The following is a 26,043-nucleotide window of genomic DNA, read 5'->3' on the forward strand; positions in this document are numbered from 1 at the left end:
AAGAAGCCCTAGCTTGCTCCTGTGAACTCAGTAGCAGCTTTGTGTTTTCACAAGACAATTGTTATTTTGAGAGATATCCCAAAGGCAAATGTTAACCTCACAACACCAAGGGTCTTCCTGCAGTGGTTGGAGAGAAGAAAGTTCTCCAATGGATCAATGAAAACAGCCAGCTGCCTCTCTCCCTGAGTTTTATGGGAAATCTGAGTCTAGCATCACTAAGCTAAAGCTAACTTCTGTGAATACACGCTCTTTGGGACAGGCCTACAGTTTTTTAATTTAAAAAATCTATTTCTAGATTCTAAATCTTAAATAATCTTTGGCTATACTAATTGTGAAGTCTTTGTATGAAAGCCAAACTGTAGAAGCACCATGAAGGAGCTGGGATGGCAGAGTTTTGAAGTAACTGAAGGTGGCCTGTACCTGCCAGAAGTGATCTCACCAAGGAGCTGGAGGATTCAGTGTGTTTAGCAGATTTAAAAACCAACAGTAGTCAGAGGTTGTGAAAATCAGCAGAGTTCTGCTTCTTGTGCTTGTATTTCATTTGCATCTTTTACGGAAGAGTCTGCTGAGTTCAACCAAGTCTATATTCTGTTCAAAAAAAAAAAAAAGCTAGCTTTGTTCAGCAGATTGAATTATTTAATTATGCATTTTGAAAATAATAGCAGTGTAATCAAGCTGTCTGCTTGCAATGCGGAGAAATATCTGCATGTATGTCTCAAGAAAAGAGATACCTTGTTTTGTAAAAAAGCATCCATGATTTTCACTGAAACAACCCCTAGAGAGTCACACGAGGTATCTTTGCATAACGCGCACTTTCAAGGGAAGTCAACTCGAATGGTTCAGGTGCATCTCGAAGGGTACTTGAGTGATCAGAATTTATTTTTAGCTTAGCTACCAGCCCAGTTTTTTATTCGTTTTGAACCCAGAGGTTCCCAGGAGGAACCAATACAAAGGTAAGCATCTTACCGACTGAGCCAAGCTCAGGAGGTGTTTGGACTGCAGAAGGCAGGAGAGCGTATAGCCTGAAAATGATTGCTAGTCATTAATATTGAACTCAGTTCTGTCAGAGCTGCAGAAGCTAGAAAGCAGAAGAGTGGAAGGGGCAGGTTAGTCAGGATTTTAAAATATGAATCAAAGGTTTGGCTGCTTTTTTTTTTCTGACAAGGTCATTTGAGAGTTCTTAAGGAGCTTGACAGCTAACTTGACATACTTTCTTAGTGTTCTCTGTCTACATGGGAGAAAGAAAAGAGGAAATCAGGCAAAAAGTCTAGCATAACATTCTCAATTCAGAGATTTTGCTATCGTAATTAAGTATGTCTGATACTCTGCACCTATTCAGACTTGTAAGAAAATTAACTCATTAAGACTTTATGTATTATTATCAGTGAAAACTGTTAAATAAAAAAACTCTTTTAGTTATTGAAAATTTCTTTTGAAAGCCACCTCTTATTAGCTGTAGTAAATTCTTCTGCAGACAAATAGATGTTACTAATTTTTATGGTTAAATGCACAAATAAAGAATACATTTTGATAGGTTTAAAGTTGCTGGAAACAATTTGGAATGGTGTCCAATTTGCTTGCCATATGGCTTTTTTTAAAGCATCGTTACCCAGAACATAGGAACTGTGGAAGTAATGGGATGTGCTGTGTACTGCAGATAGATAAGCTCTGAGTCCAGAAATGCTTAGACCACTGAGCTGCCTGTATTATTAACAACAAGGCTATAAAAGAACACAGTAAGAGGGAGGAAAAAGCTTGATTCTGTTGTACTGCTGAATTTTTTCCTAAGTCTATGCCTAAACCCATCCACTGAGCCGTGGAATTGTCTGTTTAAGTCGGTGCAAGTCTCACCCTTTCCATTTCAATTGTGATACTGGCAGATGATTGCAGTGGACTGAGCTGGGCTGAGTCTCCTGTCCTGACCCTGTCTCCTGCACCAAGGCAAAGGGACTGGCTAGAAACATGGTACAATTTTACCAATTGTGGGTGATAGCAATCCTGAGTGTTCCAAGCCGCCGGACTTCTCAGGAAAAGAAGCTCCTGATTAGAAATAGTCTGAAGTTTCCCCCTTGTTTTACAGCCTTTGTCTTTTTTTTTTTTTCATTGTCTTTGTTCCCCATCCTCTTCCCCAGTAACTGAGGAATCTGGACAGGGCTATTACGTCTCAGGGCTTTCCTTATCTGCCCAGGGGACGGGGGGGGGTGAAAAAAAAAATCTAGAATTCAGAAATCCCTCTTGCACTCTATTGTGTGAAAATCTTTATCTGCCTGAATTGGACTTATCAATGACTGACTCTAATGTCAGACGCGCTCATCTAGACTCAACTATCATTATTAATTACAGACATGAGCTCTCTATCATTTCAAAGAATTCCTCTTGAACACTAATGAAAGGCTGAACTGGCAAAATACCTTTACTTTTGAAGAGGAAACACCGCTTTTGAGTGGATTGTGGCCTCCAGCGTAGTATAGCCCATGACTTCCACAGTCCAGCAGCCCCATGGAAGTGAATTTGTCAAATTTAGAGCTTTATATCCAGAGATGGAAGTGTGAATACCAATACATCCTCTCCTTCTGCGCTGAATTGTACCTGTGTCTTTCCAGTGTCTAAACTGGCAAATTCAGGCTGCAGAAATGGCCTCCTGCAGCTGTGCAAAATAAAGTTTGCCTAAAATACATAAGCCTTCCAAAACAAAAAGGATGATAAAAGGAAGCCTGTGATGCAAGATGAAAATCATAGAACCTACAATTATTTTTGAACATCTAATTTTCTGTTAGCCCAGTTAAGATGTTCTTTCACAAAAGCCTGAATAAATTCCTTTCAGAGTTGTTTAATACTGTACACATCTCTAGCCACAAATATATGTTAGTTTTATAATAAATGTTTTCTATTACTGTGCCTCAGATGGCAGATTTCAATTGAATAACTTATTTTGCAATTTATTTTTTGACTGTGGTTGAATTAGTTTTAGAGGCTTATTCATAGGACAACTGCACATGAATTATGTTTGTAAATCGTCAGTAAATCAGTACAATTTTAAAACGTTCTAAGTGAATCAACAGAAAACAATAGCTGAGATGCAGCACATGAAATATTCTGTCTTCCATCAAATGCATTTCAAGCACATATGGCTGCTGATGCCCTCCAAGCAGATGCACGTGGTTCTCTTCATGTGCTAGAAGCAGAATATTAAATTCCTTACAAGCTTGTAAGCAACCAATTTTGTCATTAACTATGGCATAGAAGTGATAGAGATGGGGTCCCTGTCTGTGATTCTATTATGGCTGACGTGCTTTGAGCTGAGAGAATGATCGATAGGTAGCTTGTCTAGAATTTTGTTAGCACTTGGGGAGCGCTTGTTAGTTTTGTCAATAATGGTGCTGGCTTTCTTTTAATATCTCTTACTTCATTGACTGTGAAGCAGACATGAGTTTTAAAGGGAAATTCATGCCTCCCCATGCTCATCCAGCTCCCATTGAAGTAAATATACTTTTGGGACTATATCACAGGGCCCAACCCTGCTCTCATTGACATCACTTAGTAAGCGGAGGTCTCCTTCCCTTTGCTTCAGTTCAGTATCTAGGAGTTCATTTTTGGAAACCTACCTAAAACTTTTAAAATTAAGGGTGTTTGGAAAATACCTGCCTGCAAACTTGCCTTCCTTATTTGCTATAAGAGAGACCCCAGAGTATTATTGAAACTAGCTGCTTTGGTTTGTATTCTGATTTAACAAGGCCAAACCAATCTGGGGCAAAGTCTCCAGCTTTGAAATATTATTTGACTTAAATATTGGATAGGATAGCAGTAGATTTATACTGCATGTCAGAGTGAGTTTTAAATCACTAGCCAGTCAGAAGAGTAATTTTCACAGCATTCAAACATGTTTACATGCTTGTGAGTTAATAGGTGATTACTAACTGTCATTTGATTCTAATTGAAAAACAGGAACTGCTGTGGAGAATAAAAGTAGAAGGCAGAGTGAATATGGCCATAAAAAGGTATAATGCAGAATTTTTAGGAAGAGAAGAACATCAAAATAAAGACAAGTTATTTCAAAATCACGTTTCAGTAAACTGAGAATTGGTAAGGCAGAAATTAGAGGAAGAAAAATTAGGATAATTGGCATTTCCTCCATGAAGAGGGCACAAACGCAAATTATCCAAGAGCCAAGAGCTTGGTTAATGACAAGGCTCTTAGTGACTGCAGTGGCAAGAAGTTACGTAAAGAAAGTGCAACTAGGTTGAACTCTTAAGAAAGCACAAATGGTAGCCCCAAACTCAGAAAGCTAAATTTAAAATGAGATGTTTGGGCAAGGATTTAAGAATAACAATTTTTTAGAAGTGTATTAGAAGGAAGAGCAAAACCAAGAAACATGATGGCTCAGTGGAGAGAGTCGTTTATATAAAGGCATTGCTGAGAAAGGCCAAAGTTTTGGTACCTGTCTTTGCTCTGGCTTTCACTTCAAAGGTCATCTGTGACCAGGTGACCATCATAGTTAATGTCTTCAGCTGGAGTGTAAAATTCTGGATTAGGGAAAGAGCAGGCTTGAGTAAATTAGATGTTTGCAAATCAGCTGGAATTGATCTAAGGTTGAGGTGAATTGGCTGAAATAATTTTAAAGATACTAAAAGTCATCTTTGGAAATTTATGAGATTGTGTAAGACTGGGAAAGGACAAGCAGCATGCATATTTTTTAAAGTTAGAGAAAGGAAGAAAATAGGAAATTATATCCTGTGAGTTGAACCTGAAATCCTGAAAAAAAAGTACTAGAATAAATATTAAAGCAAATATTTGTTAACATCAAGAAGATAAGGGGATGAATAAAGTTGGTATGGATGTCAAACTGAACTGATTTTCTTCTGTCACATTTGCAGGCCTTGAGGCTCAGGGATAAGCTTGCAGTATCACATATCTTGACTTTGATAAGGCTTTTGACATTGGCTTACGTTACTGTCTTATAAGCAAGTTAAAGACATATTGTCTAAAAGAAATAATTATGAGGTGGATACACAGTCAGTTGGAAGACTACATTCTGGTAGCAGCTGTCAATGGTTCAATGTCAAGCTGGAAGGATAAACTGAGTAGGGTTCCTCTGTGATCTGTTTTGTGTCCAGTATTATTCACCATTTTCATTAAATGGTAGGTGTTGGAATTAGTGTGCTTATTAAATGTAGCACAGCAATAAAATTCACAGTCTCCTTAAAAAGTTTAAGAAATGGTCTGTAAACAAAGGATAATTCAGTCTGGGCAGATGCGAAGTTCTTTACTTCGGTAAGAATAATCATATGCACAAAGCAGGATGAAAAACAATTGGATAGTAATAAATTCTGGAAAAAAGGGTAGGGGATTACAATGGATTACAAATAGAACATGAGTCAACAATGTCATTCTGTTCCAAAAAAGGCAAATGTTGCACTGGCATGTGTAAGTATGAGTAATCCTTCGGCTCTAGTCAGCTCCAGTAAGACCTTGGCTGGAATACATTGCCCAGATTTGAGTGCCAGGCTTCGAGAATAGTGTGAATCAACTGGAAGTACCCAGAGAAAAGTAAGAGATGTGATCAGAGCTGCAGAGAATGTACTCTGCAAAGAAAGACTGAAGGAGAGCAGCACCTCCTCTGTGAAGAGAAAACAAGCAAAGAAAGAAAACAAACCAAGAAAAAACCAAAACAACCCACAAGTCCTATTTTCAAATGCATAAAATTAAGTGCAAAGCGAAGGAATTGTTCTCTGTCTGTTGTGGATACCACAAAGCGCCGTATGTTTACATCGCAGCAAAGAAGATTAATTAGCCTTTGTAATGACAGCAATGCTTAAGCACTGGGAGAGCTATTTTAAAGAGGATGTAGAGGCTCTGTCTTCGAAGGGGCCCTGAAACATGTTAGGTAGATGTCTTGCAGATAATGACACACTGATAGCTGGTCTAGCTAGGGAGAAGGGCAATGGAATCAGCATCCTTTCCAGAATTGCCATTCTAGCACTGTGATGCTGTGATTGTATTTTGATTAATGGAAAACAGCTAATTTCATTGAAAGCACAGAAGAAATGCTGAAGAAGGTATTTCTTAAAATAGATTTCCAGTCAAAGCAAAGAAAGGAAAATAAATGAATCAGTATCCTTGACAGACATTTTGGCACCACCTGAAAAAATTCAGGTTCTCATTTGATGGGAGTAATGTGCATAAACTTCAAGATACATACTCACCATGGTAGTCACGGGCTGGCAAACCTCCACGAATGTAAACAGGGACTAGCAAAAGGCAGCCCGTTTTCTCTGACTGCTTCTCACTCTCTCTTTCTCATATAGAGTCAGGAGGACTGCCTATGGATGATTCTGTACTTGGATTTAGTGGGGGGTTTTGTCCAGGAGGGAATAAAGGTTGTGCTCTAACCTTAAGGTTAAAGATTTGAATGAAAATCAGTTAACTATTCTCTTTCAGTTCATTAGATAAAACATGACAATGCATGTGTAGTTAGGAATTAAATCTCCTTGTGTTAGAAACCTAAGTGCCCAGGTCATCAAAACACTAATTGAATCACAGCTATTTTTCTTCCTGTTCTTTTTGCTTCAGATTAAATATATTTGCATAAAATAATACTATTTCTGCTCTAATCTGATTGCTTGCATTCTAGCTTTGCAGTCGTTGGTCATTGGGAAAGTTACTTTAAACTACAAAATAGTGCAAAGCAATACACAGCAAGATAAATAATTTTTTTTTTCATATATATTCTGGTGGTGATGTGCACTAAAAAGTTCCCTAAGCATAGTATGTTGAAAATTATTGACAGACTCGTAAGCATTGCTTAGTCATATAATCACGTTCTGTCTTTTCTCTCTGTGTCCTCTGGTTGCAATATATCAATGGACCTGGCCATTGATGTGTGTCTCTGCATTGTCGGTTACTGCCCAACAGCTTTCTTTAAAGGTCTTGTCAACTTTACATACGTTGTCTTTAAAATGCAGGGACAGGAAAGATATTTCTGAAGACCAGAGTTTGGCTTCCACTGTCCTCTTGAAACTCTGTTTGAGGATTTGATCTGACTTATCTAGGGAGATCAGTAAGCAGCACTGGTGTCTTCCATACATGCATCCTTGCAACGCCTCTTTAACCATACAGGAGGGATGCATACAGATGAAGTGCTGCCCCAGAATCTGGAACTGTCATGTTCACTTTAACAACAAGGCAGGACAGTAGAATCAAATCTAATATAAGTAGGTTCTGTTCCTTGGGGTAGCTTTAGTTTATAAGCTGAGCGATTAATTCCCTTAGGCCCTCACTTGCCATTTTGTCCTTATAACAGATAAACAAACTCTGTGATAAACGGATGTACAGATAAGCAATCCTAGGGATCACTGCACATTACAGCAATCTTTAATGCAATGTAAGTAAGCATTATTGTAATTATTTTAATGTGATGTATCAGTGTGTTCATGGACTTTCTCCTTTCTTTTAATTGCTGGGGGTTAAAAAAACCACAGAAAATGCATGTAGTAATCTCTAAGAGATAATATATCTTTGCTATGGAGGCTCCAGCATCTCAGCCCATTTCTTTGTTCAGTAAGGACCTTTGTAATGACCTTTCATATTTAAAACCAAGCAACAAAAAGTTGCTGACACAGGCTGCAGAAACCTGCAAAACTGAGAAAGGGAAAAACTTCCACTTTTCATAGTGTTAAATAAAGACATCTAAGAAAACATGTGTCTGCTTCTATCTCAATAGACTATAAAGCTACCTAAGGAATCGGTGTTAGCTAAAAAAAAAGTAGCCATGATTTGTTAATTCTGTTCTGAACTCTAGCACTAATGTTTTTTACACTTATAGTAAGTTAACTCAAACCCATAAGACCTATTTATCTTCAAAATCCAGACTATATTTAGCTATCACAAAGGAGACCATGCATAGTGCAATAATAGCGTACTGCTTCTGTAAGCAACATTTCCATCTTTGATTTTCTCAGTCGTCACCGCCTTGCATCCATGACAGTAATGGCAGAACTGCAGAACATCCATTCTTCTGTAGGTACCAGTGCATTTGTTTCTCTCCCTCCTTCCTGGTTTTTCTACAACTTGCCTGAGATACAGGTGGCAGAAGAGTCACGTGATGATTGTCTGCTGTACACCCTTCCTCCACAGAACTCCTCAATCTGCCATTGCTATGTGCTGGGTCTAGCCTGTACTTAGTTGTTCTCACTCCTGATTGCCTAACTTTGCTCCTGGCTTCATCATTATTCTGTTGCAAGAAATGTGACTTGATATTTAGGCAAACATTTTTGATTTTCTTTATGTTTCTCCTTATGAGCTGCTTTTTCATAAAGTGGCACTTCTAATGTATTTTCCTACACAGTACTGTGCCAATAAGATTTTTCCAATGCCTATAAATAAATTAAGTATACTGGGGCTTGAAAGAGAAATTGCTATCAGCTGGTGTTCCACTACCTACAAAAGATCTTATCTTCTTTCCATTTCTGTTACTTTGTTCTCCCTTGACTTTGTATAGGAAGTTGTGTTCCCTGTTTATGTCACGTGGTGCGTTTGTGTGTAGCACGCTTGATGTATGGAACTATTGCGAACACCTAGTGCGGATAGCTCCACTTTCGAAATTGCATTGAAGATGAACTTTTTGACAGATGGAGCTGTTGATATGATTTGGAAATAGGCCTTTTTGTATCATTCAGTCAGGTACTCCATTTCTCAAAATGGAAAAAAGATAAAGGTTCGAAATGAAAGAGGAGAGAGAGGCCACCATCTAGTGGGAGCAGAGAGCTTGAGCCCAAAAGGAGGAATGCACTCGAGAGCTGTGTGTGTTGTTTTTATAACAATACAACAAATAAATTCCTTTTCACAGGCTGTACTTTTAAACAGAACATAGCTACTTAACTTCGTCTCATCTGCACAGTTACCTGACAGCCAGATATCTAGTCTGAGGTAGTTGTCCATTTTGTCTTCGTAGCAGACACTGAAAGCAGTGTTTCAGACGGGGTCATATACTGGAAGCTACTTTGAGATCTAGCTAAGACTAATTAACTTTTGGAAGGCTAAAGTTAGATGGAGTCAGACATTGCATGGATCCTGTCCAGGAGAGCAAGATGCATGTGGGGACCTCTTCTAGACACTGTGCTCTCAACTTCCCCAGAGAAGAGGAGGTCAAAAGCACAATGGTTGTTAAATTTATGAGGATCCTGTCCCAGTTTTGAAGCTCAATTTGAGTGAATTTTATGTTTTAAACTACTTCCATGATTTGTGGAAGAGATGGTGCAGTCCAGTAGAGAAGCTGTGCAGGCTGTTGTTTGCAGTTCATTACGTGAGCTCCCTGTTTTACAGGAGGGATGCTGTAGTCTAGAAGCGGGGCGTGGGTTAGCGTAGTGCTAACTATGCTGTGCATAGTCTTGGTGCAGGGTCCTTGGTTCTTTTCAATTTCCTGCATTCTCCTTTCTTCTGGCTTCCCTCCAGAGCCTCTTCCCTCTGAGTCTCCCCAAAAATTCGTTGGTTCCCTTAGTTACAGGGTTGGATAGACAATACCTCCTTAGTGACCAGTCCATCTTCTGATTTGCTGTTGCCATTGTTGGTGGCCACAATGTGCTTGTTCAGGACAGTTCTGAACATATTTGCACTTCATGATCAGTGGATTGTTTGCATAGTTTGCCTGTGCACAAGTAACTATTCAAGGTTCATTCTGTTGTTTGGGACAAGAGATGGGTCATAGATTGCCTATTTCTTCTAAAACAACGTCAGCTAAAGTTCACAGGCCTACAGTAACAGCTATGCTAACTAGACCAAACTCATGGTCCTTTATACACCAACACAAGATATTTGGAAATTGCTTTATTCATGTTTTCTGAAACGTTAAAGAACAAGAAATGTTGCCAGGCTTTCAAATGAGGAAAAGAACTCAGAGGAAATGTGTGACGTTAAATAACCACGACAGGTGTCCCTTACCAACAGGATTCTCCTGGAACACACCCCTCTAAGCATTTGTATCGTCTTTGTGAAGGCCAGAGTATTTGAAGATTACCCAGCTAAGAATATGGCCAAGCACCAGGTGTCAGTGGGGAAAAAAGTGTGTTGGGGTGAAGGCTGCAGGAGGTGGCAATTTATGATAGTATAGCTTTTAATGGTTTGAGTTGGGAAGAGATGAGGAAGAAAGAGAGAGCTGAGAGAAGTGAAAATGAAGTATGCAGTAGATGGTGTTTAACACTTTGGGGAAAAAAACCAGATAGTTTAATAATGGATTTTCTGTGTGACAGTCCTTTGGCATAGCTGGTTTTTACCTGTCATTAGTATGCTGTCTGTTTTGTCAATCTAGCAAAGAGGAAAGTGTCTTTTGCTTGCTTTTCTGCCATCTCTATGCAGCTTTTAAATTAAAAATTATTGTTTTGAATTAAAATACTGAATCCAGACTCTACAGACCTTAAGATATAAAGTTTTTATCTCACTTCTAGTTAGTATTCAGTGAAAGAAGGGATGGAGTTTCAGGAGGTTGCTGGAGCAAGGTAGTACAAGATGGAAACACTGCTTTCTGTGGGCTGGAGAGGCCAAGAAAGAAAGATTTAGAGATATGTCTGGAGCAAAGGTTTTTCTTATGAGACCATTTTTCTTAATTTTTGGGATGTCATTAAATTCCATTTTGTTATCTCCCTCCATGTTTTTGTCTAATACATTGGCACAATAAGATGTTTCAAAAGGAAATTATTAAAAATTATAAGTCCAAAATATTCATAAGCGTGCTTTTTTTAAAGGCACTGAATAATTATGAGGCCATTCTTATATGTAGGCAATTTTCTTACTGATAAGAACTCTTAGTTTGAGAAATTAATTTTCAGCATGCTGACTAAATAGAAAAGTTCATTAAAATTTTTGGATGGTCTGTAGTAGGGAGCTAATAACAATGTTTTGTCTTGTATTTCAATTATGGTAGATGTGAATTAACTACTATTTTAATAAAAATTAGTAGTAGCATTTATTTTCCATTGAATGGTGTGAATTTACGTGACATGTCTGAAACATAAAGAGCCTAAGGTGTGGATATGTGTGGTGAATGGATTTTATTTTAATGAATTATAATATAATTGCCCTGTCTTGGCAATTAAAGTTGGACTCTAAATCTTAATTCATTAATTCCTTTGCATCGTTTTTTTTTTTCTTTGGGGACAGCAGAGGAAGTACTAAAAATGCCTTTAAGCTTATAAAGCTGGAAGACGTGTATGACAAATAGATTTAAAACGGATTACTAAGAGGTAGAACAACACAAAGGCAGAATTTCATCAGTGTCAAATTCTGCCCTCAGTTATGTGCAGGCTCTTTGGTGAAGTTACAGTGGTTTAAATTTAGCTTAGACTTGCATTATTTGGATGGAAAATGCATGCTTATTGGGTATTTCTCTTTTATAATTATTCTAATATAAACCTGGCTACCGGGCATCTGTATCACATGCATTTTCCTATCCGTATAGACATCATATATTACGAGAACAGTTGAGCAAATTTGGGCCAAATGAGCTTCTCCTTTTTAAACTTGGGTGAATTGCTTATCTTGGCTTGTGGATTTAGCCTATTTCTCCTTTGTCAGATAAAAGCAGAAATATTTAAAACCTTGGAGAGATTGGGAAGCCACCTTCTCATCTCTTGCCCTCCCTTAACACAGCAGTCACAGCAGCGCCTCAGATGTCTTCACCGATTCTGCTGGAGGTGCGCTTCTGAGTAGTGACCAGTGCCCTGGTGGCCTTGTTGTCCCTCTTGTACGTGCATGGGTGTATTTATTTTAGCAGAATTGGACTAAGCTGGGGGTAATAAGATGGTGTCTGAGGTATTTGGTGTCATTCTTCAAATGTTTATGAATTATACATAAGGCCATGGTTTTGAAGGAAGTTTCAAAGTGAATAAAGCACATGAAGCAGAGGGGTTATGCATGTTGCCATTTTGTAGTTTTGCTGTTCGGTGCTGTTTTCTAGGGGATGACTTCATAGTGGAGGCTGAAAAAATATCAGTAGTCCAACCATTTAAAAAATGAGCGTGTGACCAGATCTCTGACTTCCACAATTTCCTAGAAAATATGCCATAAAGAAAGAATCTGCAGATCCAGAGGCAGTGATGAGCTCAGCATGATCCTGAAGTTTGACAGTCTTAGTTCTGTTCTTCTAAATACTGTCTGATGGTGTTACGTGCTGCGTCCTTCTACTGAAGCAATTTCACACCTCATCTGCTAGAGATGAAAATGGCAGGAAACAAACTATAAATCCAGCCAAATCTTAGTTTAGTAGATATATCATCCTATCAGAATCTTTTCACATAAATAATTAGTTCATCACTTCCTCAATCCACTAAACTTGCAAAGCTTTAGAAATGACATGGGGTGACGTTATCATGAGAGACTTTCAAGAGTTGGCTAATTCACCCCTTCCCCCAAGGCAGCATCAACTGTATCTGCGTCATCCCTGACTCTTATTCACCGTGTTCTTAAAGACCTCCAGCGCAGGACACTCCATGGTCTCCCCAGCAATTTATTCTGGTACTCTCCTATCTTAACTGCTGCAAATGCGTAACCTGAACTTCCCTTTTTGCAATTCAGACCTTTGAATTGAAAACTTTTGTCTTCTGTGCCATTGATGTGACAAAAAAATTGGGGTGCCACTTCCTATTTAGTGGCCTTTTCTTTATATGAAGGCTTTTTGTTTTGTTTCCTTTCAGTGCTGTCATCCTAAGCGCAGATCTGTTAGTTCTTCCTCCCAGATCACTTGCTAGCCTTGTTAGCCTCCCTCAAACTGACCAAAGTGGGGCATTTCAACAGCAGATACCAAGAAACCAAGTGTTCTAGGAACTAGAAGGTCATCTTCTGCGTCTGATGGCACACCTTTGTTCATGCCTGTAAGTTTCCCTGTGTGTGTGGAACAATCTGTGTACACATGGGCACAGAGGTGAATCTGTTTGGTGCTGGTTTTGCAAACCGGCAGGATGAGAGGAGGAAGAATGATATGCAGCAGGATTTGAAATGGCACTTTTACATTCTGTTCTTTGCAGTTAAGCTAGATAGCTTGAAAGATATTCTTGTCACATCCTCCCAAGATACAAAACTGGTAACACAGTTCCTATCATGAAGAGTTGCCGATATGTTTTCCAGGGACCACGCCAGATGCTTTATGGCTCCCAGTCCCTCACTGCTAAGACATCTGGACGTTGGAGTCTATGTGTGTGTGAAGGTCTTAATTATGCAGTCCAGTGATAAAACTTGCACGTGCAACTGGGAATGTCACAAATTTAGGATATTATCAGGGCAGATAAAATGCATCTATAACATTCCTCTTCCCCACCTTTTTCACCCCATGTATTACCCCATGTGTTACAGGTCTGAAGAGGGTTGTAATCTGTTCCCTCCCCTTGGACTTGCTGACGGCTGGCATTATGGATTTGGCAGAATTGCCAGAGTCATGAGTTTGCCATGCACCTCAGATTCTTTAAGCACTTCTCCAGAAGTCTGTGATGCCAAACCTAACTCCTCTGGCTGCAAGCATGGGCATGTACTGTTCATTTGTCGTTCCTCTTCAAGAGTTTCACCTGTTTTTGTGTACACTGAATGTTTTTAATGATTTGCAGAGAACCAAGATACGATTTCATGTGTGCACTCTGTTGTAAAGCTCCAGGCATGAAATCTGGGAAGATTTTCCCAAACTGGGCTAGGGACTACTCTGACACATAATGTATTTCAGTCTAATGGAATGAACAGGCCAGTGGTACGTTCTTATTGTTGTATATGACTGTTCATGTTTTATTTGACTGCTTTTAGACATTTGCATTCATGTGCTTGTCCCAGTACATGCATTTGAACAAAATACGTTTGATCTTTCTTCTGTATAAACTTTTTTGCATGTAAAATGAAAGAGAACTTGGGCATTTCTTTCCTGCGCTTTGGATTTTTCCTAGGATTGTATCTTGCATAAATTACACAACCCAGTATTTGTATTCCTTGTGATCTACCCCGAAACCCCCAGTTTTCAGTTTGGAGCAAATAGTGCTTCCACATTGTTTGAAATAATTTCATCCTCATTGCTTTCATCTGGTTAATTAATCCTTTAATCCATGCTCAGAACCAACAGATCTTTTATTTTTTAATGTTTTTACTAGTGGATGCCTATATTATGTTCTGGTAGTGCAGATAAAATATGATTGATCAGTTTATCAAATGACAGTTATTACTGGACCATTAATTCTGACTACATAGATGATTAGAAGTACAGATTTTTACACCTAGGGCCAGTGATTTTTTTTTTTTTATAATATGGATTTAGAAGATACTTATGCAAGCAGAAAATTGAATCAGCATTGCTATCAGTGCATTAAATTATGGCATTTTATTACAGAAGAATTCCTTTTAGAATGTAACAGTAGATATAGATAGAAAAAAAAATGCTTGAGGATTACTAGGAAGGGTTTAGCATCTTTAAATTACATTTTGAACTTTAAAGTATTGTGCATGCCCAAAATCATTCCTTTTGCCTGCAGGATATCACTCCTATATGATTTATGTGTGTTCAGTGTGCACACCTCTCTCCCTGAATCACTAGATGCTAGTGATGATTTAGCTTATGTGCTTTGATTTGTGCAGTTTGAGATAGCATGGTCTCCTGAATCAAATTAAATAAAAGAAAGGAAGGCAAAAATTCATTGCTATATGGAGGGTTGCCTTTTTTTGTGTGACAAAAAAAGTGAATCATTGATATGACAAAGAATAACTCTGTTACTTAAGCCTGGCTCTGAGCAGCAATACTGTGATTGAAATTTCTGGTCCAAGCCACTCTTGTCTGAAGAGTCCAATTCAGCTACTGACAGAGTTAGTGCACTTCAGTAGAAGACAGGCTGTGCAGGTTAATGCCAGACTGTTCTCTACATCCCCTCTCTTCCATAGAATTTCCTCTTAATGGTTTGCGCAAAGGTACAATTGCACACCAATTAGACATTCTTGGCACAGAAAGCTGTCTATAAACTAGATGTCATAAAGCGAGCACCGTTTCCATTTTCCTGGCATAAAGGCATAAATGCCCAATGCTTGAAGGGAAAACCAGTCAAGTTTGGTCAACGGTCATCTTGAGGGAGGCCTTCCATGTGCATGGGGCAAGCAAATGGGTATGTATATTGTTCTATGTGTTGTTTTACCCTGGATACAGCCAGAGGCTGCCTGAGAATGTCCTCACTCCAGTAGGAGCAATCTGTGAGGATAAACTGAATGGAAAGGGTGCTGGTAAGAGTAGCAGAACACTGGATCTGGTTAATCTCTGCCTTCAGGTACCCCAGAAGTGTTAGTTTTGTGGAACAGGATCACTGATGCACAGCATAAATCCCTAATGCATTGCAAACTCCTGTTTAGTTAATTTTTTGTTACCACTTCTTTAACATGACTCTTGTTTGTTGATTGTAGTCTATTTGCTTGTGTAGTAAATTATGTTTCCCATACATGCAAATGACCTTAAACAAGTTAGGAACAAGCTGAGACCATGATATAAAGTGTCGGAATTTTGTTTCTGGTTGGTTTGTTTGTGTGTTCCTCTTTTTTTCTTCTCTTGTATGCAAAACCTTTTTGTCTCATTCTGGGCATACTGCAAAGTTAGCAAAACTGGTCTGGTCTATAGCTAAGGATCCTACCTATTTGAGAGAAATAAATATGCTTCATCCCTGGAATGTCCATCCAATAGGAATCTGTCCCTTGTCATCATCATCTTTCTGCCAGATTTGTAGCACGTCTGTTAGTGACAGTACCATTGCAGCCACCTTGTGCTTGAACTGCTTGATAGGTTTAGTTCATAAAAAGGCAAATTTGAAGGTGCTGGATTGTGTAGTATAAATTCCTTTATGCTAAGGAAACTCTGACCGCTAAAGCATCTTTAATCTTACAGAGGAAAATTATAAAAACAACTGCCAGAAGTAAATCCAAATTAATTTAAATTGGAAATTACACTTACATTTTTAGAGAGTGCAACTGAATTGTGCAACTTTGCTATAATAGAAAATGGCAATGGAAAGTTCTAGAAGATTATTTAAATCCCCATTCCTGGACTTTCTCATAACAGTACCTAGGCAGGGACACTAGATTTTCTAACAGTTAGTTCTAGCCTTCACATCTGTGAATGAATCAGTTCCCTAACTCCATGAAAAGTTAGATTGAGAATTGTGAGATAAAGTTTTCTTTTCCAGATCTAATGTCAGCTTCTTGGGAACCTGGGATGTGATCATATAAACCGAGTTTTAGTCCCTTCTGCATGTAATTGGAATCATAAAATTTTCTTTTTTCCCTACTCCCCTGTTTAGTTTTAATGCGCGCGTGTGTGTGTGACCTGTGTGAATTCTGTGCTCTACAATTCTTTACTAGGGCTGCTCTCTTAGTTTTGGCAGAACCACTCTTGGGGAAAACCCAAACAGTTGTGAAAATTGTTCCCATCCCGCTTCTTCCCCTGTGCTCCATCGTCCTTCCAGTGTTCTGCCACCTTGACTGTCTCAAGTATCAAATCAGGATTCAGGATTCCGTGTTTAATAATCAGTGCTCAATATCGAGATAATTATGAACTAACAGAAAGGAGGGAGCCGACTGACCAGTGGGCAGAAGAGGCAGGAACCTCCCCAGGTGGTTGTGAAACAGTCACTGATAAACCAGTTGCTACTTAACAGCCTGACGTTTTTCCTCAGCCACACACCCATCCTGCCCTTTGCTGATCAGTACCCACTTCCGCTGTATCTTCTGATGCCTTATCTTCTGTCTTCTGTGAACTTTGCAATTCTCTTTGCCTTTTATGCCTTTTCTTTCATTCTATTACTTTTTGCTCTCTCTATCCCAGCCGTTATTACCTGGGGCTTTTACTGCTTCCGTTTGGATCCCTCTCCCTCATGTGGAAGTACTGATGTGTTCCACATCAGCAGGGCTGATTGCTCCCATTAATGTTTTGCCATTATCTTTTTGTAGGAGCGGGTGTGTGATCAGACAGCTCAGATTAGCCCCCGTGTTGTGGGCAAAACAATTGGTGGGGTTTTTAACACTTAAAGTCATCAGAGAAAAAGGGAAAGATAAGACCATGGAGCAGCAAGGCGCTTCCATGACTGTGGGGCAACTGGGAATCATGAACGAAAGGCTTGCTGTCCAGCATTGCGTGTCTATATGGAGTCAGGAAATAGTAATGCTAGGAATACTAAGTTGTTTTTTTTTTTTTTAAGAAAAGAACTAAAAGGTTGAACTCTTACTCCTGGAAGTTAGAACTACAGTTCATTCTAGGCTAAAAAACAAGGTTAGTCCTGCAGGAGTTAAGAAAACAAAGTGAGTTTATTTAAATATGATCTCACACAGTTGTGCTTAACTAGGTAACGAGAAAAGCAATTAAGGGCAAAGCATCAGCGAGGAGACCTGCCAGAATGAAAATGAAACTGAAGATTACTGTTGTTTACCTTCAGCTTCCCTGAACTGAAATTACTTTTTGTTGCTTCTGTATTCAAACACAAAGACAAGAGCAGTTTAATCTGTTTTATGTCTTTTCAGAACCTCCTGATGGGAATGATCATTTTTCCAATCTACCTTATTTGCTCATAGAGAAATGGAAAAGTGGCCAAAAGAATACGTTATTTTAATATGTTCTCTCAGTTGCAAACTATAGCATTTACAGTTTTTCTCAAAGTTTTATTTCTTCTTCTACACCATAATTGTCGCTCCAGACATCACCTAAAATGAAGAATGTGTATCTTTATTAGGTTGTCACAGGATTTGACAGTGTGCCATTTTCTGTAGATGGATATAGTGACAATGGTCATATTCTCATTAATCCATTGTATTAGGATGTGTGTTTTTACTTTAACATATCCCTTCAATGAGGTTATAACCAATTTCAACAAAACTAGATATTTAGAGAAGTAAGATACTGCTAGAAAGGTTTGAGTAGTTTTTGTAGCTGGAGTCAGTCACAGAAAAATTATTCCTAATATGACTATCATACGGTGATTGCATGTAAATATACATAAATATCCCTCATGCACTCCCCAGAGCCTCTGTGTCTCACATTTAGAGTTAAAATACCTAAGGATTGCGAGGAAAATGGGGATGTGTTATATTCATACTCAAACTGGATAGAATCTTATTCCTCAAGGATAATCAGCACATTCCTCATTGTGCTTTTATATTGAAAATTTGTAACCCAGTTGTCTCTTAAGAATTCAGGCTCCCAGAAATTCATTATTTCTTTCCAATTACAAAAACTTCTACCACGTGAAACCAGCTCACCAGAAACAAAGCCTTTACCTTGGCTCCCTGCTTTTCATATTCTTTCCCAGTGAGCTGGGGTATGGTCTTTCCCATTTCTTCCCCAAAGAGAGCAGTTCAGTAGCAGATCCTGCAGGGCCAGGGAGGCAGCAAGGAGTTTCATCTTCTCTTCCCATCCTTCTGCTGCACCTAACCCCAACAGCACTCTCAAAGAGGTCGTCTAGCTCTAACAATTGTTTGCCCATGCTAATCATACCCTTCTGGAGAAGGCATCTGATTCCTCATAAAGAATCCCCCAATACTTCGCCAAAGCCCTTGTGCTGTAATTTGTCTGTTGTTCCTTGTTCTGTCCTCATAGACGTGGAGAACAATCTTCAAGGATAACTGATTGCTTTATGACAAGCATTTGCTCATTTCAAGACATGTCATGGCTCCCTGTCGAGTCTTTCCTTTCTTGACTAGTTCAGTCTATTTCCTTTTTTCATTTCCTTACAAGTCATATTCAAAATTTTATCAATTTTAGTGTTCCCCCCTGAACTCTTATCCTCATCTTATCCTCTTATCCTGTATATCTTGTTTATACTTTTACCCAGACAGAAACACATTCCAACTGAGGGCATCAACGATGCTTAATAGAGCAGAATAATTATATCCATGTTTTAGTTAAGACTTTTCTGCTAATACACTCCAGTAAGAAGTATTTCCTTTTTTCGCAGCAGCTTGATAGTTTTGATTCCCATTCAACCTGCAGTCCATTGACACTCTGGGATCCTGCTTTGTGTTATTTCTACCTAGTCAATCCCCATTTTTTATTTATTCCTTTTATTTCTGCTTTGTAATGATGCTGCTTTGTATTTGTGTGTACTGACTGTTGCTTTATTCATTCCTCCCATTTCCCAAGATCATTTTTCACTGTAACCTCCAGAGCGTGACAGCTCCTTTCCTCATTTCTGTGGTTTATAAGCCTGCTCCCCATTCCGTTTTCCAAACAGTTGATCTGTCTTTTTTAATCTCAAAATACCTCCTCATTTAACTGAATCATGCCAATTAGCACAAAGTCCCCCATGTGAAGACAGACTAAGGTAAAAAATGAAATAAACCTCCTCAGATCCCTGTGTTCATTGTAGCGCGTTTTATGCTGGCTGGGTGGTTTTGCTTGTTGGTGCTTGGCGGGGTGAGGAGGGATGCTGTTTGTTTAGCAGCTACTCTGAGTTACCCTGGTATTGCCTACATTCTCTGAGGAGTGAGCCTCCGGAGGCTGTGAGCCTGCCCAGCAGTCCATGGGAAAGGAACAGATGTACCAGCTTCACAGATCCATGGGAACAGGATGCTGATCCAGGGTACTGTTTGTTCTGTTTGGCAAGGTGATTGTCAAACTGGTCAAAACCCAGGAGCCTGGTTCTCACTGTTGGGAACTGAGCATCTTTCCTGCTGATAGCGCCTGAACCTAAATCAAAGCCATTACTAGTTCCTAAGCACTGGCAAAGTGACAACAAGAAGTCAAAGTGGGTTTGCTGTGGGTTTGGGGTTTTTTTCCCTAATCAGAAATCGAGCTGTTGAAAATTTCTTAACAAGAAGATATTTCGTGTGAGGAAAATCAACTCTCTGAGGCTGATAGCTGCAATAGGCATAGAAAAAGAAATGCAAGTCATGTATCTCTGTACATAAAAGAAATTTGAGAGTGTGTCCTTTGTGCACTGCCCCTGTGTCTGTGCCACCTGCGGGAGAACTGCTGTGGCTGGAGCTATGGGCAAATAGGATGTGATGGCTGGAGTCGGTACCAGCCTGTGGTTTTGTTATGGGAGACAGTTGTACCACTGGATCCTGCAGTTTCTGTGCCAGCAGGGACCAGAATGTTCCTTATGGCCAATCCTTCCTGCTTTAGAGCTTCTCCATGTCAGCACACTTCCAAATCAGCATGCTATGATAAAAGAAATCAAATGCAAATATCCTGACATGAATCATATTTACAGTAATATTTGGTGCTTTTCTTTGCATTTCCCAGTTTTCTTCAGTGCATGGGGAAGAAACGTCGGTGCTCCTCACGCAGTCGCATTATCATATGGTCTCTGCTGTGAAGTCTGAGTGTCAATTATGTGAAATGCACTTTGGTACCCATGTGGTTTCACTGTAGCCTTTAACAACAGCAAGGCGTAGATAGTACGTGTGGTAAACAGTTTAATTTGGTCAATAGTTTAATTTGGTCTGCAACTTAATGACATTTTAAAGTATGTGCTGGCATTTCTGCTAGGCTGCCTGCCATCATTTTTGCCTTGACATGGCAAATAAAGGCTTACTAACTCAAGAAGGAATTAGCATGAAACATGTCCATCAATCTCCATAAAGAAGCATTATGTAGTAGAATTTTATTAACTCCGAAGCAAAGGCGGTATAATTGAACAGAAATGTGTGCAGCAACTGATAGCGTTGTCTTGAGAAATCCTCAGCGTTGCTAGTTTTTGTTCTTTTTGAGCACAATTTTAATTCCATCTTGCATTTCTTTTTTATCGGTACTCAGCCTGTGGACAATACTAAATATTTTAGTTTGAGAAGCTTTGCAGAATAACCTGTGTTTCTTACCCATCAAAAGAAACTGACTGACCTGAAATCAGATAAAGTGCACGCAGGAAGGTACATTCTATCACCTCTATGCTGCAAAGTCACTTCTAGTTCAGCTGGCTGTCATTAGCCCTATCTAGCAAAATAGTTCACAGCATCCTATATTGATAGCAAGAGATAAATGTTACAGTAGATGCACTTTAAAAGTTCATTCCAATTTTAGAAGCATTACTAGTAGCCAAAATCGCCAACATTTTAGCTATGAAGAGTATCACTGGAATTGATATTACCTCTGCAAAAAGATTCTGAGAAACTGTTATAAATTGGCCTGGCCGTTATGAACACATTCTACTTTGTAGCATTATATACTGCACAGCATGTACGCTTTGGTGAAAAATGGACATAAATTAACCTTGCAAGTGGTTTTATATTAAACGAACTGCTGTGAGTCTAATCAGAAAAGCACGGACATAAAAGAAATTTCCATTGATTTCAGCGGTCTTGGGTTCAGATCCTATGTGTGTGTGATCATAAAAGCCATATTGTGACACATTCAAATGCTAAGAAAATTAACATATCTTCCCTCAGTTGCTCAACATTTGGAGCTGTATGTTTTCTCATTGGTTGGATTCAGGAGTGCCTTATGCATCAGTGTCGCTCTTCCTTTTCATGCAGAGCTCCTGTGGACTGCAATAGGAGCTTCATGCATGGAGAGACAGTAGGGTCAGCCTTAAAAAGGTAAGTGAGCAAGAAATGAAGTGTATTACACAATCTTGGTGACTTTTCAGTCTTTAATTCAACTGACATGAAATAAGACTGAAATAAGTTTTTCTATTGCTTCTGAGATGTTATTTTCCAAGGTTTCCTATAGCTTCTCCATTTTTGAGTCAAAGCGTTTGTACCAATTGTGTATCTGTAGCCAGACTGTTGATATCACCAAATGTTGAGAAATTCTGGTAATCGTCCAGTTTTTACCTCATTCCAACGTCTTTCAAGTTCTGCAGGCCTATAGCTCTTTAGCTGAAATCCACACCATTGAAATCAGAATGAGGATTTTAGTTGCTTCAGTAGATCAATGATTTCATTATATAGTTTTTAGTGAGATTAACATTCTTAATTAACTTTAAAAGCCTATCCAGACCTTCATAGAGTGCAACAAAATAACTGTCCTTGGTCTCTGGAAGTTTTTTCCTTTCCTATCAAAAATACTGAAAAAACATCTTTAACTACAGAACGAAGGCACTGTGTTAACTTTTATTTATTGCTCCCTAAAACCTACACATGATTTGCTGCAACTGCATCCTATGCAGAGAGAACTTACTTTGGTTGAGAAGCATCTTAACGATACAGAAACTCAGCAGCTTTTCCGCATCCTTGTACTACACTAACTTGCAATCGATTTCTTTATAAGCAGCTGAGCTATGAAAGGGGGAGAAGGGACAAAAGTGGATTAATTCTTTGCAATCAGATCGTTAGAGATGCAGCACTTGAAACTGCTGATTATTAAATCCAGAATATTTTTTACTTGCAGCTCTCTGGTTGAGGTACCCTAGCGACCAGACACATAGGATATTAGTAATACTAAGTTATCTGTTGCATCAGTTCACTCCATCAGCTTTATATGGCACTTCGTAGAATTCTTTGTTATTGGGTTCAGGATCCCGATGAAGTAATGCTGTGACCACCTCATTCCTGTGAGTTTCCCCAGCAGAGCATACAGTAAAGAGATTGCTAATTGTTTTTGTGAAATACTTCAGTTAGATGATATGCACAAGTAATCGTCTAGATACCTAGAATCTCAGATCCCTTACAGGAGAATACCCTGGATTATTAAGGAGACAACCTTTTCTTTTTTTTAATTTTATTTAAGATACAGACTCAAATTGTACGTTTTTATTAGAGATATTAGAGCCTGGTTTTGCTTTGCTTGGTCTCGGTGCACCAATATTTTTAAGCCTGTTAAATGCTTCTGCCTTCATCACTGATGTTTGTGTGTCTCGATGTTTTCTTTCCAAATCCTCAGTATTGCCTTCTTAATCCATTATTGTTTTGTTCTGGGCATGATAAAAGCAAAAAGCCATCTTTTGGTTTGTTGCAGCTCACTTGTGTCTTCACTTAGTTCACTCTAAGTCAGGTTGCCAAAACTCAACATGTAACTCAGTCTTTGGATCTGCAGCAGCTTAAGCCTTTCGTATTCTTGATTTATGTAACCCTGTTCTCTTTCCTAACCCTGGCTGTGCATTCCTTCAGCTCACTTGGACTTTATCCAGCATATCTTGATTCATTTTTCCCTTTACCTTCAAGTGAATCTACAACTTCTGTCTGGTTGCTTTTCCACTCAAAAGCCCAGCAGAGGTTACTCACACAAACTACTACTGAGTGTGATTAGTAAAAGTAGTAAACTCTGGTCTCTGCTCAAATAATCTTGAGCATGAGCCAAGAATTGGATTCAACAAACAGCAAGGAATGTAAAAGCAGCTGGAGAGGAAGACAGAACGATTTCATTAGAAGTAGTGATACTATGGCAACGTTGGTTAAATAGGTGCAGTATTGAGATAGACGGATTTTTATTCAGGATTTTGTAGGAAGAACTGCTTAAGAACTGAGGAGCTTCATATGCATTGTAACATGTGCGACTATGTGGTGAGTGATGTGTGAAGGTATTACCAGATACTTGTTAGGGTGTCAGAGCACTGGAACGGGCTGCCCAGGGAGGTGGTTGAGTTGCCATCCATGGAGGTATTTAAAAGATGTATAGATGTAGCACTTAACGACATGGTTTAGTGGTGGATTTGGCAGTGTTAGGTGGACTCAATGATCTTAAAGGTTTTTTCCAACCAAATGACACTGTGATTCTACTTATTCGAGGTATTTGACTTATTTATTATGAATATGGCATTAGAAGCAGTAGTTCTTAGTCATGTAGCTCTAATTTTCCATGCAGATTCCCCACGTTCTTTATATAAGTTGTGTTCTTTTTATCCTTTCTTTAGTTAAAAGTTATTTTTTTCATGTCAATAAACAGCACTATTTTTATAACCTGTAAATACTGTGAATTTTTATTGAAGTAAATCACTCCTGGGGTAAGCTATGGATTTGAAACACAGAAAACATTTTTTGTGAACTGAAGTACCTTTAATCACCCCAAATATAACTTCAGAGGTTTCTGTCACCTCAAATGCCGTATAATTCATGCATAGCCAAGTGGTACTGCTTTTCTGAAAGAAAGTATATCTTGCTTTCTACATTTCTGGGTCTTATAAGTATAGTTGTGATTTCTTTAATTTCTTTTTATTTATAATAGAAACTTGGGAATCAGTTGTGGTCAGTCAGGCTAGTTCAGTTGCATGTGTTAGACACGTTGTCAAGATACGGATCACCAATGATAAATATGTAAATACATAAGTTTAAATAGGTCTGTGCAAGAAAAATTCACATCTCCAAGGGTATTTCTTGGTGTCCTCTAGCAACCAAAGCTTCAGAAATAGGCTGTAGGAAGATAAACTCTTAATTCTTTAGTGTCAGATCATTTCCCTGCCAGAACAGTCAGAATGTGGGAAAATCCAAAGCTGCAATTTTTTCATTGCTCTTAAAATTTCAGGTAAAATAAAATAATTAAATAGAAGACACTCAGGGAAAGAGTATTTGCATTTCTTTTAACTTGGGGCCCAATTATCAAATTCAAATACTTTACTGTGTATTTTACTGTGTATTTACTGTGTATTACAACTCAAGACAAAATGTGAGACAAATTTCTTGGACAAGCCTTCAGAAAAAAAAACAAAGGAGGTGTGAGAATACGTTGGGTTTGGGTGTATCTACTAAGCTTGTAAAATATACTCTTTTTTGCCTTTGTGTCTTGTACTGAATATACTGGAAATTCATCATTGGAGTCAGTGTAAAACATTCATGACACCTGTCCCTTTTGTGCTGTTTGCACAAATGCATTTTACATTTTGGATTGTGCATAAACAGTCCAAACCCCTGAGTTCCATGATTCTTCATTTCTAAACATTTTGTAGACGATGTTGTGTCCCTGAACTTGCTGGAAGGGGATGAGATGGAAAGAACAAGAAAAAAAAATGCTTTTTCAGTGTGAATTTCTTCTTCAGTTTGCTGAAAATTCCAGAACTGATGTACATTCAGGGCTTCAAATGAATAGATGTGAACAGCAGGTACTTGGTACTGTTGAAAATGTGGCTCTTGGAACTTGCTTATTAAGGAATTCCGAATTATCTTGACTTTCTTCTTCTCCCACTTCATCTGTTCCCTTTGCGGTGTTTAACCTGTCCCATGGCTGGGCCAGTCGAGTTGATAGCAAGGTTTTTTTGTGGTGTTTCTGTAGTATGCGCTGTCAGAACAGGAGTTCTTGGGTAGTCTGTGTGAGGTTGACTTGTAGCTTTCCGTTAAGCTGGGAAAACGGTGCTAGAAGAAACTTCCTTGCTGCTTCATCTCAGGATGGTTCAGCAGGGGATGAGCTAGGATAAAAATGGGTGGTTGGTAGTTGATATGGTGATCTCTCCAAATTCAATTGTAATCCATTTTAAATGATTGAATAGCATCAGCAACAGGGTTAACAATGGCTCTGTGGTTGCCTTGAATATGAATGTAGAGTTCACTCTTGATTCAAAGTTACCTACTTCTGAATATTTAAAAAATGTTTCTCTGATTTGCAGAATGGGGATGTATTAATTTGTCATTTGAATATCTGAAGCATAGTGTCGAGGGCTGGAAAGTAAACAGTTCCCAATTAACTGTGGCAATAATGGATTACATTCACATAGTAGGAAAATCTGTTGCCACTGATTTAGTCTGGAATTTTTTCTTGGGTTTTTCTTGGAAGAGCTGCTGATGTTCTACTGAAATTTGCTGTAAGAAAGTCACATCATTATTTTACAATTCTTCAAAAGTCCAAACCTTTCCACTGAAATGAAAGATTTTTGCTTTCTTTGTTGCTTATTCTATAGACATTTACAACTCTTCATTGAAGCTGTATGATACAGTGAAAAGAATTTTTTATTATTCATAAATAATGGCTGTTGGCCTGGAGAACAGCCAGTGAAATGAGTGATATAATGGGGCCCTTGATTTTAAGAAGTTTTATTTGTATTTGTGCAGCAGCCTTTTATTGAATGAAAGCTGTAATGCTCATAATACATTTTGCATGATGGAAGATCGTCTCCAAACCTACCATAAAACCATTGCTTAAGTGACAAAGTTAATCAAGCTCCCGATCATTTGGATCTTCTCGGATTTGATTAA

At 38.7% G+C, this 26,043-nt stretch overlaps 1 protein-coding gene across 1 annotated transcript in view; it reads left to right on the plus strand.

Moving 5' to 3' along the window:
- SPOCK1 (SPARC (osteonectin), cwcv and kazal like domains proteoglycan 1) overlaps positions 1-26,043 on the plus strand; it is a 311,679-nt gene that overhangs the window by 110,507 nt on the left and 175,129 nt on the right. The window lies entirely within an intron of this gene.

The sequence above is a fragment of the Chroicocephalus ridibundus genome, chromosome 11, assembly GCF_963924245.1.
Source record: "Chroicocephalus ridibundus chromosome 11, bChrRid1.1, whole genome shotgun sequence".
Taxonomy (NCBI): domain Eukaryota; kingdom Metazoa; phylum Chordata; class Aves; order Charadriiformes; family Laridae; genus Chroicocephalus; species Chroicocephalus ridibundus.